The sequence below is a fragment of the Tursiops truncatus genome, chromosome 3 (assembly GCF_011762595.2).
Source record: "Tursiops truncatus isolate mTurTru1 chromosome 3, mTurTru1.mat.Y, whole genome shotgun sequence".
Lineage (NCBI taxonomy): Eukaryota > Metazoa > Chordata > Mammalia > Artiodactyla > Delphinidae > Tursiops > Tursiops truncatus.
In genome coordinates, this window is record NC_047036.1 from 169,915,029 (window position 1) to 169,926,793 (window position 11,765).

General features: G+C 46.0%; 1 pseudogene; it reads right to left on the bottom strand.

The window, feature by feature from the left end:
• Nucleotides 1-10,893: 10,893 nt before the first annotated feature.
• Nucleotides 10,894-11,544, bottom strand: LOC117311948 (ras-related C3 botulinum toxin substrate 1 pseudogene; annotated as a pseudogene).
• Between the last annotated feature and the right edge of the window lie 221 nt (nt 11,545-11,765).

The window sequence follows — 11,765 nt, forward strand, 5'->3', positions numbered from 1 at the left end:
TACCGTGACCACCCCCCCCCCTCCCGTCATTAATGACTGTAATTCCTCATTAAATGTGACAGCCGGAATCCCTGCTTCTGTTCCCAAGAATGCCGTTTATTTAGCCTATGCTAGGCACCAGACCCTGGACGCTCAGTACTGGCAAAAAAGGAAATGCCCTGCCCTCTTGGCGCTCCCATTTTAATTGGAATAGTAGTGACAATGCTCGGGGGAGAAAGTAAAGTGTCATCAACGCTACGGGGATGGTTAATTTCATGTGCGCACTGCGCGGGGCCCCGGCAACCACAAACATCCCAGATATGGTCAGGAAGGTATCCTGACCTGGAAGGACCTGAAATCGGTCCACTTTGCGTAAAGGAGATTGTCAATGCCACGGCGTGGGTGGGCCTCGTCAATCAGTTGAAGGACGAGAGAAGAATGAGTTTCCGTAGAAAGAGGGAACTGTTCCTCCAATGGCCTTCAGACATCAGCTCTTCCCTGTGTCTCCAGCCCAGACTCCTGCCCTGACTTGCCTGCCTCACGGTCACATAAGTCAACTCCTTAAAACAAAACTATATATGTAAAAATACTGAATATATACAAGCCTATTAATTTGTATATGTGTGTATACATATTATATATATGTGTGTACGCATGCATATATATTGAATATAAGGTATGTACATACACGTTTATATGTATATACACATATGTTTATATGTGCGTGCGTATGTAGTATATGTGTAAGTACTATATATAGTATACATAGAAACCTATATATTTGTGTGTATATATTGTATATATGTATGTATGTGTATATATAGTATATGTATTATACATGTGAACATGCTGTATATATACACACCCATATATTTATATTTGGGTGTGTATATATACAGTATATGTACACTGTATGTATGTATGTATACAGTGTATAGGTGTGTATATATGTTGTATACCTGTATGTGTATATGTTGTATAGGCATTATATGTATATATGTATATACTGTATATATACCCACTTGCGTATTATTTATATGTATATACATGCGCATATTTACGTATAGGTGTGTATGTGTGTATATACATTGTATATATGTATGTGTATATATTTTATATATATGATATATGTATGTATATATACTGTGTATTTATATATACAGCACATATATATTTTTATGCTATATGCTTTTATATGTAGGTGTATATGTGTGTCTATATGTATGTATGTGCATGTATTGCATTTATTATATGTGTGTGTATAGTATATGTATGTATACTGTATATATACACACCTAATATATCTTTGTATGTATGTATATATATATGATATATATATACCTAGGTGTGTATATTGTATATGTTATATGTATGTGTACGTACTGTATATATACAACTATGCATTTTATTATATGTGTGTATGTATAGTGTATATGTATGTGTGTATTGTATGTATTATGTGTATATGTGTGTATACATACTGTATATATACAAACTATGCATTTTATATGCGTGTATATATGTATGTGTGTATTGTATATACTATATGTGTATATGTCTGTATGCGTACTGCATATATACACAGCTGTATATTTTTGTATGCGTGTACATATGTACGTGTGTGTGTATATACACACACACCCTATGGATTCTGTTTGTCTGGAGAACCCTCACTGATACGGACACTTATGACAATTGAGCACCTGCTCTTTGCCAGCCAGGGAGCCAAACGCTTGTCCTTTCTGTGTCTCCCTTAAGTGTCACAAGTCCCGGGAGGGAAGGTGATGCCGCTCCTACCAGTTGAGGTGCCTCAGGGTCAGAGAGGTGCACAGGGCGGGGGGCTGGAGCCTGGTGGAGCCCAGGTGGAGTTCTAGCAGCAGTACAGCCTAGCAGTCCCACTTCCCCGGGTGCCTCTCACGAAGACGCCGAGGGAGAGACCGGGTCTGAAGAAGGGGATGAGGAAGCTTCCGTGGGTCTGCAAGCCCAGACCAAGGCTGACTCGTCAAGGGTGTTAGAGGTCAGGACTCTGGTTACCCTGGGGATGGGCTTACACAGAGCCATTCCCATTCTGAAAAAGTATCCATTCTGCTCTTGTTTGTATGTTCACCCCCCTCCCCCAAATCTTTTAAAAACAGATTCTCTTGGTTGCTGGGAGCACACACGGGGAAGTTGTGTGTGAGGGGGTGTGATCCAGGGGACAGGGAGGATAAGCCCCCCACTCGTAGGGCCAGGAGTGGCTCAGCTTTCTGAGCTGAGGATGGCCCGCGAGGTCCCAGAGAGAAGGGTCCCTGCTCCGTCCCTGCTCCGTGCACCCCATTCCCAGCCTGAGAAGTCCAGAGCACCCCCCCCCACACACACACGCACACACACCAGGGAGGAGAGCCAGTCACCCTGGCTCCCAGGCTCCGGCTCCAAGGCTCCCGGCACTAGGAGCTATTTTCAGCTTTCATGCCCTAGGACACGCCAGAGCTATTGTCTCCGGAAACTCTCTGTCTCTCGCCCGCCCGCCATCCCTCCCTCCCTCCTCCGCCTCTTCCCCTCCCGCTCCAGCTGTCCTGCCCTCCACCCTGCATTTCTACATAGGATGGCTCGCTTCTCCCCATGCCCACCGCCACCGTTCGATGGATGTGAAAGCAAGCCCTGGGGACTTCCCTGGAGGTCCAGTGATTAAGACTCCGAGCTTCCACTGCAAGGGGTGAGGGTTCGATCCCTGGTCAGGGAAATAAGATCCCACATGCTGCCTGGCACGGCCAAAGAAATAAATGAATAAAAAATAAAGTTATAGTGATGAAACAGCCCTAGTGGTGCAAGGATGGGACGTATAGCTCTATGGTAGAGAATAAAGGTCCAGAAACAGATAGATGAGAACTTGATATGACAGAAAGTGGGGAAATTAAGGAGTTTTCAATAAATGGCATCAGGACAATTGCATATCCATGTGGGAAAAAAGTAAATTAAAAAAAAAAAGCAAGCTGTGGTCAGGTGTGACCTTGGCCCCAGGGCCATTGGCACAAATTGTGCTGTGGGACGTTCTTCCTTAGACTCCTCCCTCCCTCCTGTGTCACTGTCACTTCCTCCAGAACCTTCCTGGACTCCCCTACACAAGCCCGGGGTGTGCCCTCACCCACCCTGGATCACCAGAATTCCAATCCCGGCCCACCCTTCCCCGCCAGGTAAAGAACTGGGCCTGGTCAATAAGACCGTAGAGGTCCTCGGCCATTGCTATTGCAGTTGGAATTGTTACTGTGTTTACACAGGGTGACCAACACCCGCCCCCAGTTTGCCCAGGACCGCTCAGGTTTGAGCGCTGGAACTGTGGGGAAACCCTCATTTCCGGGGAACCCCAGAAGGCTGGTCAGCCTATTTAGGACGGATCTTTCACTTGATATCCCAACCCCCGAGAGCCAGAAAGGGCATCTCCCCCCTCCTTCCATGGTAACCTCCATTCATTCATCCACTCATCCCTTTATTCAACTCCTTTATTCAGCAAGTATTTATGAAGCACCTACTACACAGCAGACACTCTTCTAGGTGCTGGGGACAGTAAACTGAGAAGGTGTGATTTGTTACATGGGGATGATGTCTCGGAGACCACTGAAGGGCAGGGGAGGTGGGAGAGGGAAGGGGCAGTTCTAAATGCAGGCGCTGACAGGATTGGGGCAGACCTTGCCCTGGGACAGGCTGGTTGCTTCAACACAGCTGTCCTCGCCCAGGGCCATCCTGCCCCCACCTCACCCAGTTCTTCGGTGATGTCTGGGGAAAATCTGTGGTTTTCACACTTGGGAGGGAGGGGCCCCTGGAATCAAATGGGTGGGGCCAGGGATGCTCCTGAACCCCACACAGTGCCCAGGAGGGACCCCCAGCAGAGGATGACCCGCCCCGAGTAACCCCAGTGCCGCGGGGGAGACTCTGTACTAACATTATTCAGACCAGCTGGTGCCCCCAGATTCCTGTACAGGCAGGGACTGTATCCGGGCCACCTCTGTATCCCGTGGTGACCTAGAGTGGGGCAGCCAGGAAGGCTGAGATGAGTATCGGGGGTGAAATGACAAATCTCTGTGCCCACCCTCCCCGCCTCACCCCAGGGGCGATGGCCTCTATCTCTTCCCTGTGCAGGTAGCTTTTCCCTGAGCCATTTCTTCTTGTCAAGGTCCCTGTCGCAGGTTGGATTCCCCGAGGATGACGTTGAGAGCAAGGATTGGAATGCAGGTTGTTGATATGAGACGTGCAGAGAACAGATAGAGCTGCCATAGGGTCCTGCAATTCCACTCCTGGACATAGATCTGGAGAAAACTCTAATTCGAAAAAATGCATGCACCCCTGGGATTTCCCTGGTGGTCCAGTGGTTAAGACTCCGTGCTTCCAGTGCAGGGGGCATGGGTTCCATCTCTGGTCGGGGAACTAAGATCCCACATGCCGTGTGACAAAAAAAAAAAAAAAGAAAGAAAAGATACATGCACCCCAATGTTCATTGCAGCACTGTTTACAATAGCCAAGACATGGAAGCTACCTAAATGTCCACTGATGGATGAATGGATGAAGAAGATGTGGTACATATATACGATGGAATATTACTCAGCCATAAAAAGAAGGAAATAATGCTATTTGCAGCAAAGTGATGGACCTAGAGATTATCATACTAAGTGAAGTAAGTCAGACAGAGAAAGACAAATATCATATAATCTCACTTATATGTGAAATCTAAAATACGACACAAATGAACTTGTCTACGAAACAAAAACAGACTCACAGACATAGAGAACAGACTTGTGGTTGCCAAGGGGCAGAAAGAGTGAGGGAGGGTTGGTTTGGGAGTTTGGGGTTAGCAGATGCAAACTATTAAATATAGGATGGATAAACTACAAGGTCCTACTGTCTAGCACAGGGAACTATATTCAATATCCTGTGATTAGCCATAATGGAAAAGAAAAAGAGTTTTATTTATAGGTTCCATCCCTAACTGAGCTGGCCCATCCCCTCCCATGGTTCTAAGTGCAGCCCGAGGCTGCAGACTTCCTACCATGGTCTTCAGCTCCAGAGCAAGCCACCTGCAAACCAGCCGCATCTTCTCAGGGGCTGGCAACTCTCCTTTGCCACTAATTCCAAGACACATCCAGATAGCAAAAATGTGACCATGAAAAGAAACTCAGGCATGTTCAAATCAAGGAAATAACATTCTTATCTCTGTTTAGCACTTGCTTAATTTTAGAATAGCTTAGAGTTACAAAAATGTTGCAAAGATCTGTACAGAGTGTACAGAATGCCAGTGGACCCCGACCCAGTACCCTTATTTCCAACACATTAGTACGACATGTTTATCCAACTAAGGAACCAAGATGGATACATTACGATTAACTAAAGTCCACACTTTATTAGAATTTCCCTAGTTTTCCCCTAAGGTCCTTTTTCTTTCCCAGTCTCCTCTGGGCTGTGACATTTCTAAAACATCCCTGGGTTTTGATACCTTGAAAGTTTTGAGGAGGACTGGTCAGGTATTTTGTCCCTCAATTTGTTTATCTGTTTGTATTCTGATGTTTTTCTTATGGTTGGTCTGGAGTTACGGGGTTTGGGGTGGAAGATCCAGACAGAGATAAAAATGCCATTCTCCTCAGGTCACATCAAGGATACACACCATCAGTGGGACTTATGACAAACGAATTTACCCTTGATCACCTGGCCAGTATCGTCTTTTTTTTTTTTTTTTTTTCTGCGTTTGGTCTTCGTTGCTGCACGCAGGCTTTCTCTAGTTGCGGCGAGCGGGGGCTACTCTTTGTTGTGGTGTGCGGGCTTCTCATTGCAGTGGCTTCTCTTGTTCCGGAGCACGGGCTCTAGGCATGCGGTCTTCAGTAGTTGTGGCTCGCAGGCTCGGTAGTTGTGGCTTGCGGGCTCTAGAGTGCAGGCTCAGTAGTTGTGGCGCGAGCTTAGGTGCTCCACGGCATGTGGGATCTTCCCGGCCCAGAGCTCGAACCCGTGTCCCCTGCATTGGCAGGCGGATTCTTAACCACTGCGCCACCAAGGAAGTCCCCAGTATTGTCTTTTAACCCTCAGGTGGACATTCCTCTTCCTCAAAGGGCCAAAATTAAAGACACAGACAACGCGGAGTGCTGGTTCAGGTGGGAGCCACTGGAACACCCGTATCTTCCTGGTGGGAGTGCAGATTGGAGCAGCCACTTTGGAAAACTGTCCAGCGTGATCCACCAGAGCTGACATTACTACTCCAGGTCTCAGCAGTTCCCCTCCAAAGGGCACACCCAAGAGGAACATGTCTACTCCCTTCTAAAGGACGTGCACCAGAATGTCCATGGTGGTTCTATTCACAGTAGCCAACAACTGGAAATAATGTAAATGTCCTTTCAGAAAACAACGGGTGAGGGACTTCCCTGGTGGTCCAGTGGTTAAGACTCCGTGCTCCCAATGCAGGGGGCCCAGGTTGGATCCAGATCCCGCCATGCCACAACTAAGACCTGGCACAGCCTAAATAAATAAGTATTAAAGAAAAAAAAAAAAAGAAGACAGCGGGTGAATAAACTGTGGTACATTCACATCCGGCGTCGCAAAGGAGGAGACTGACACTACACACAACAGCCTGGATGAATCTCAAAATACAAAGGTTGGGTGAAGGCTGTCACACACAACAAAGAGGACATACTTTAAAACTCCATTTACATGAAGTTCAAAAACAGGAGAAACTGATGAAATTGGAAGTCAGACAGAGGTTTTCTCTGGGGGATATTGACTGCGAATGGGCATATAGACTTCTTGGGGGCTGGTTACTTAGAGAAAGAGATGGATAGTTAGATTATAGATAGATAGAAATTTATTAAACTGGTCACTTGGTAATGTGTCCTTTTTTTTTTTTTTTTTTTTTGCGGTACGCGGGCCTCTCACTGTTGCGGAGCACAGGCTCCGGATGCGCAGGCTCAGCGGCCACGGCTCACGGGCCCAGCCGCTCTGCGGTATGTGGGATCCTCCCAGACCGGGGCACGAACCCGCGTCCCCTGCGTTGGCAGGCAGACTCTCAACCACTGCGCCACCAGGGAAGCCCCTCTGTGTCCTTTTTGTATGTATCTCATACCTCAAATAAAAATGAAAGAAAAGAATAAAATAAACCTAGGTCTGCGATGGTGGAAGTGTAAAATGGTGCAGCCACTGTGGAAGACAGTTTGGTGGGTCCTCACAAAGTTAAACATAGAATTGCCATGTGATTCACTAAATTCTATTCCTAGGCAGAGAGCCAAAAGAATGGAAAAAAGGGACTCCAACAGATATTTGTACACCCATGTTCATAGCAGCACCATTCACAATATGCAAAAAGCAGAAACACCTCAAATTTCCATCAACAGATGAGTGGACAGACAAAATGTGGTCCCTCCATACAATGGAATATTATTTAGCCTTACAAAGGAAGGAAATTCTGACACTTGTTACAACATGGATGAACCCTGAGGACATGATGCTCCGTGAAATAAGGCAGGCACAAAAGGATAAATACCGTCTGATTGCACTCACACGAGGTCCTAGAGAGTCAGATCCACAGAGACAGGAAGTAGAGGGTGGGGGCCAGGGGCTGGGGGAGGGGGACAGAGAGTCAGTGTTTCATGGGGACAGAGTTTCAGTTTGGGGAGATGGGAAAGTTCTGGAGATGGATGGTGGCGATGGCTGCCCAACAATGGGAATGTACTTCATACCAGTGAGCTGTGCACTTAAAAATGGTTAAGATGGTACATTTTATGTTTATGTGTATTTTATCACAGTTAAAAGAGAAACAGTGGTAGCAAATACAATCCTAATAAGCAGCTTTGCAGGCAAAGCTTCTGCCCCAGAAATCTGGACCCCCCTCAGCGTCCTCTTGATGCCTTCCCGATGCCTCCTTTCCTTTGTCCTGGGGTCAGTGAGCTCATTCTTGGCAAGACTGGGAGCACGGATGCATCTGTCTCAGCAGGGAAGGAGGATGAGAAATCTGTATGTCAAGGTGAAGGTCATCCAGCAGATGTAACTTTGGACAGATGTCCTCATGGAGAAAAATGGACACCATACGTTCTACGAACAAAGCAAGGTGCTGAGGGGTGTGCAGAAGAAACGCATGTTTGCACACACACACGTATATACAGTGTGCTTGCGTATGATGGGCTCTTTCTGGCTCACAAGAAACACACCACGCACGGTACCTGGAAGGGAAGAGTAGATTGCTATTCCCAGATATCCGAGTCTCTCCCAACAAGAGGACCGTGCACATCCCCACGCTCTGCCATGTGTGTTTACAGGGTCTCCCGCTGGAGTGCTCACAACATACACCCCTGCCCCACTCACCCCAGGCTTGATGATGCAGAGAAGTTATCTGCTGCTGCATACAAACCAGCACACAACTTAGAACATCCACCATGTAATACGCTCCTTGCCCTGTAGATCAGCAATTTTTCAAAAAAAATTTATTGGAATATAGTTGCTTTACAATGTTGTGTTAGTTTCTGCTACACAGCAAAGTGAATCAGTTATACACAGACATATATCCTCCCTCTCTTTTTTGGATTTCCTTCCCATTTAGGTCACCACAGAGCACCGAGTAGAGTTCCCTGTGCTCTCCAGTAGGTTCTCATTAGTTATCTATTTTATACATAGTATCAATCGTGTATATATGTCCATCTCAATCTCCCAATTCATCCCACCCTGCTCTTCCCCCTTGGTGTCCATATTTTTGTTCTCTATATCAGTGTCTCTATTTCTGCTTTGTAAATAAGATCATCTATACCAATTTTTTCAGATTCCACATATATGCATTAATACACTATATTTGTTTTTCTCTTTCATTCTAACCAGTATGAGGTGATACCTCACTGTAGTCTTGATTTGCATTGCTCTAATGATCAGTGATGTTGAGCATCTTTTCATGTGTTTGTTGGCCATCTGTGTATCTTCTTTGGAGAAACGTCTATTTAGGTCTTCTGCCCATTTTTGGATTGGGTTGTTTGTTTTTTTGATATTGAGCTGCATGAGCTGCTTGCATATTTTGGAGATTAATCCTTTGTCAGTTGCTTCCTTTGCAAATATTTTCTCCCATTCTGAGAGTTGTCTTCTCATCTTTTTTTGTGGTTTTCTGCCATGGTTTTCTGTTCTCTGTAGCAGAAACTAACACAACATTGTAAAGCAACTCTACTCCAATAAAATTTTTTTTTAACATCAAGCCTGGGGTCAGTGGGCAGGGGTGTATGTTTTGAGAACTCTAGACCCTGTCTTTAATCAATCTTCCTTAGGGGAGAAAGCATGGGCCCTCAAAGCCTCTCCAAATGGCCTCAAGAGGTCTGGAAACTTCCATCCTTGTCCTCTTTTTTTTTTTGCCAATCATGATTCAAGGATTTATTAAGTCATACATGCAAAACATACTGCTAATCGCATTAGCAAAAGATCAATGTAAAAACACTCCACAATTCTGCAACTGTCACTTTAAAAAATTTTGTTCTAGTGGTTGAAAGGTCCAAGCTCATATTCTTGCCAGCGGGTAAGTTGTACAGAACTTCCTTAGCACGAGCACGAGCACGGGGTTGACAGAACCTCACAGACCCCAAGGAACATCGTTAGGGCAAGGACAGGAAGCGTGTGCACGCTGTGAGGCAAGAGGCGGTCAGTGTTATTAGTCCAGGTGCAGTGTCGGTGATCTGCCAGGGTTTACAGTTTAAGAATATCTAAGTATTTTAAAAACTGTAAAGCTGCAACATAGAATTTTTACACCTAGTTACTAGAAAACCAAGGAAAGCACTTATAGCTTTGGATAAGGTAACATGAAAACAGGAATGCACTTTTACTAATCTACAAAAAAAAATTTCTAATGCATATTCAGAACGATTTTATAATACAAGGAGGCATATTGCTCATTAAGAAGGGGTTCTATAAGAAAAGCACTTACTAAGTTAGCAACTATGAGAATGATGAGGTCAAAGATGGATTAAATGCCCAATTTCAGGAGGGATGGGCACGTTTAAGGAAAAGGAAAAGCTTAAGAAAACACTGATAATACCGGCCTTTCTTCATCATCTACTGCATTTGACAGAAATTAACCTTTTAAAACGTGTACCCATGACACTTTTAATAGTTTAATTATTACGTATACAATGTAGTGTAAATTAATCTCCATATTTTGTTAAAATACTGTCTTCATCCTCTGATCACAAGTGTTCCACACACTCCACCCAGTGCACCCGCGGCCAGAGCAGAATGCTTCATCGGAGGGAACACGGGAGTAAAAACTCTGTTCAAAATCTCACCAAAGCTAATACACTAATTTGTTTTAAAAATCTCACTATGAAATCAAAAAGATGGATCCAAAGAGCTGAGCTGTTACACTCGTTCATTATGACGTACAGTACAGTGTTAGGTAGTGAACGTGGGCTGGTAAATCAGGATGCGTTAAATGGCAACGTTTCAGGAAGGAGGCTGTACTGCTCTTCGCGTCTGAAACTCATTAGCGAGCGTCTGCATCTCCTGCCTCAGAAGCTAGTCTCTTCCAGACAAAGGTCTTTGAACAGTTTAGTGCTTAGTGTTCTTAGCCCAACAATGCAACTTAGTTCACAAGGTATTTTGGCAACTCTTAATCTGAGCAAGAATAGGGGCTTTGAGAAATAAGGCTTTAAGGAAGCTCGTCATCTTAGGGCTAAACTTTAATAGGATGTGAAAGTTTGAACTCTTACACTTTAAACAAACAAAACCTAGAAATTACTGATTGGTTCAAAACGGTTTTATGGAAAAACTAATCTGTAACAAAAACTTGGCATTGAGTGCGAAGGCTCCACCGTTTGAGCAAAGCGTACAAAGGGTCCTGGGGGACTGGGACAGGCGGGAGGGGCCCGGACATTCACAACAGCAGGCATTTTCTCTTCCTCTTCTTGACGGGGGGGCGGGCAGAGAACCGCCTGGATAGCTTCATCAAACACCGTCTTAAGACCTCGCTGCGTGAGCGCCGGAGCACTCCAGGTATTTGACGGCACCGATCTCCTTGGCTATGGCCAAGCCCCGCGGGTAGGTGATGGGTGTCAGCTTCTTCTCCTTCAGTTTCTCAATCGTGTCTTTATCATCCCTCAGATCAAGTTTCGTCCCCACCAGGATGATAGGAGTGTTGGGACAGTGGTGTCGCACTTCAGGGTACCACTCTGCACGAACATTTTCAAATGATGCAGGACTCACAAGAGAAAAGCAAATCAAGAATACATCCGTTTGCGGATAGGATAGGGGACGTAATCGGTCATAATCTTCTTGTCCAGATGTATCCCACAAGCCCAGATTCACCGGTTTTCCATCCACCATAACATTGGCAGAATAGTTGTCAAAGACAGTGGGGATATACTCTCCAGGAAAGGCATTGGTCGTATAACTGATCAGGAGGCAAGTTTTACCTACAGCTCCGTCTCCCACCACCACACACTTGATGGCCTGCATCTGGGCCGCTCTCTGGGCCGCGGTGGCGGCGGCCGGGCACTGAGGCGAAGAGCGGAGAGCTCGGGGCGCGGCGGGGGGGCAGGCGCGCGGCTGCGGGTGGCGGGGCGCGGGGTGCCGGGGCCGCTGTCCACGCCGCCTTGCCCTCCGCCGATGGAAAGCCGGAGCCCAGCAGTAGCCACCACCCAAAGCTGGGGAAAACTGCAGAGAAACAGCCATCCTTGTCCTCTTACAGGAACGTCAGGATATACTGCACTGAAGTCTGGTTTGCCTCCTGGAGGACCAAGATCAGAGATGAGCCAGCCCAGGCATATACCCTGAGAAAACCATAATTCAAAAAGAGTCATGTACCACAATGTTCA